This window comes from Dasypus novemcinctus, chromosome 3 (assembly GCF_030445035.2).
Source record: "Dasypus novemcinctus isolate mDasNov1 chromosome 3, mDasNov1.1.hap2, whole genome shotgun sequence".
NCBI lineage: Eukaryota > Metazoa > Chordata > Mammalia > Cingulata > Dasypodidae > Dasypus > Dasypus novemcinctus.
In genome coordinates, this window is record NC_080675.1 from 176,991,604 (window position 1) to 176,994,284 (window position 2,681).

Sequence of the window (2,681 nt, forward strand, 5' to 3'; positions counted from 1 at the left end):
TGTTCTGAGGGTGCTGCATCCTGGAAAAAGCCTCTGCTTCCTCAGTGGGAGCTGGGAGAAGGGAGCCCACCTACCAGCCACACTCACCCAGGACTTAGTGACGGGTGGCTGGGAGCAGAAAGAGAAATACTGACATCCTGCTCCTCCCAGGAAGAGAACCCTCCACCTGGGCTTGGGGGGAGCAGCCCTGAGCTCTTGGCTTCGGCGGTCGTGGGGGGCAGTGTTTGAGGTGCAGGGAGCAGGGAGGGAAGGCGCAGTCTGGATTCAAACACCACAGCCTTTCTTACCAACATTTTTTCAATATTCTTGAATAGATACTTTCTCAAATGATCCTTCAGAGCATTCCCCAGAGCTTTAAACGTTTGTTTGTTTTTTTAAAAGATTAGTTTTCACGGTCTTCCTGGAGAAGTGGTCAGTGGAGAGCCTCACAGTGTCAGCATGGAAGTCCATCTTTTGAAGTTTTAATTTTTTCTCTATGTGTTTTATAATTGCAAAAAAAGAAAAAGAAAAAAGTTGGATTATGCGTCCTTAGAGATAGAATACACTACAGCTAGTAAAAACAATTCTGTAGCTCTGTTTGTGGGCATGGAAAGAAGTTAGTGATGAATTAAGGGGGACAGGATTGCTGAAGAATAAGAACGAGTGATCAGTTTCTTATCATCAAATCCTGTCTATCAGAGGATACATGAAAATATACATCCAAATAAAATTACGGAGCGATTCGTGAATTTGCATGTCTGCCTTGAGCAGGGACCATGCTAATCTTCCCTATTATCCTTCCAATTTTAGTATATGTGCCACCGAAACAAGCACTCCAAAGTTTTAATTTTAACTAATTTACAAATCCGTGTGTGGCTAGTGACTGCCACATTGGAAAGAGCATCCCCAGACTTGGTTTCTGCTTGTAGGGGGTCTCGTGGCCCAGCTCTGTAATTTACCATGATAGTTTTGAAAGGGGGAAAGGTTTGCTAGGCTACCTAAAAATAGACCAGATCAAAGGCTGGAAATGAAGCTGGCCCAAATATATCCAACTTCTGCCAGTTGTTGTCTGAACTCACCAGAGGAGAGGAACTTTTTTTGTTGTTCTTTTGTGTTGTTGTTTTTTTTAAACCAATGGACTTTATTTTTTGGAGCAGTTTTAGATCTATAGAAAAATTGTGCAGAAAGTAGTGTTCTCCTATATCTTACCTCCTTCCACATACACAGTATCCCTTATTATAAACATTTTGCAATAGTATGGTGTGTTTGTTACAATTAATGAAATAATATTGATGTATTATTATAAACTACGGTTAGTACTTTACATTAGGATTCACTCTGTGTTGTACATATTATGAAACTGCTTTTGAAATATGTTTAGTGTGGTAATACGCAAGATAAAATCTCCCATTTTAACCACTTTATAGTATACAATAAACGGCATTAATTACATGTAGGGCTACCGTGGTCATCATCCATTGCCAAAAAGCAGGAACTTGAATAAATATGTCTACCCACGTTGGGCTATTCACAATTGCCAAAAGGTGGGAGCAACCCAAGTGTCCAGCAAGAGATTAGTGAATAACCCAAATGAATAAACACACAAACGCACAATGAAATATTTCAGCTACAAAAAGAAAAAAAGTTCTGATATATATATACACAACATAGATGGAACTTGATGACATCTTGTTGAGTGAATTAAGCCAGACATCGTAAGACAAACACTGTATGATTTTGTTTAGGGCGGCAGGAGACAGAAGGAATGGGGAGTTAATATTCAATGAGTACAGAGTTTCTGTTTTGGCTGATGGAAAAGCTTTGGTAATGGGACTGCCAAGTCATATGGTAATTCTACACTTAAGTTTTTGAGGAACCATCAAGCTGATTTCTATTCTTGCCTATTTAACATTCCCACCAATAGTGTACGAGTGTTCCTATTTCTTCCCAACAATTTTTTCACCATTTATTTTCATTTTTTTACTTTTTAAAATAGCCATCCTAGTGAGTGTGAAGTGGCTATTACATTTCCTTGATGGTTACTGATGTGGAACATTTATTCATGTGTTGATTGGTTGTTTGTATATCTTTGGAGAAATGTGTATTTGAGTATTTTGCCCATTTTTTAGTTAGGTTTGTCTTTTTGTTATCGAGTTGTAGGTATTCTTATATATTCTGGATATAAATCCTTATCATATATGTGAGTTCCAAATATTTACTCCCATTTTGTAAGTTTTTTCACATGTTCATTTTTTGCATATGGATATCCAGTTTCTCCAGCACCATTTGTGGTAGAGATTATACTTTTCATTGAGCTGAATTGGCACCCCTGTCAAAAAATCAGACGAGGTCCTGGGTTCATTTCCTGGTGCCTCCTTAAAAAAGAAATCAATTGATGTAGCAGTTTGATATTATTGATGAATTCCAAAAAGAAATATTGGATTATGTTTGTAAACTGATCTTTTCCTCTGGGCATATTAGATTATATTGGATTCATAGGTTTACTTGATTAAGTAATTATGTAAACCTCTTATGTCAGTAGGACATTGAGTCCCTACCCCTTTGTGGGTGGGGACTCACAGATAAAAGGCATGGCAAAGGACAGAGTTAAGGGTTTTTGATGTTGGAGTTTGATGCTGAAGCCTTAAGCTGGAGCCCTGGGAAAGGAGGAACCCAGGAAGCCTGAACTCTCACAGACATGG

The 2,681-nt window shown here is 38.6% G+C and overlaps 1 non-coding gene across 1 annotated transcript; it reads right to left on the reverse strand.

The window, feature by feature from the left end:
* Positions 1 to 705: 705 nt before the first annotated feature.
* Positions 706 to 813, reverse strand: LOC111761184 (U6 spliceosomal RNA). Its single transcript, XR_002794618.1, has one exon. It is a non-coding gene; the product is annotated as a U6 spliceosomal RNA (small nuclear RNA).
* Between the last annotated feature and the right edge of the window lie 1,868 nt (positions 814 to 2,681).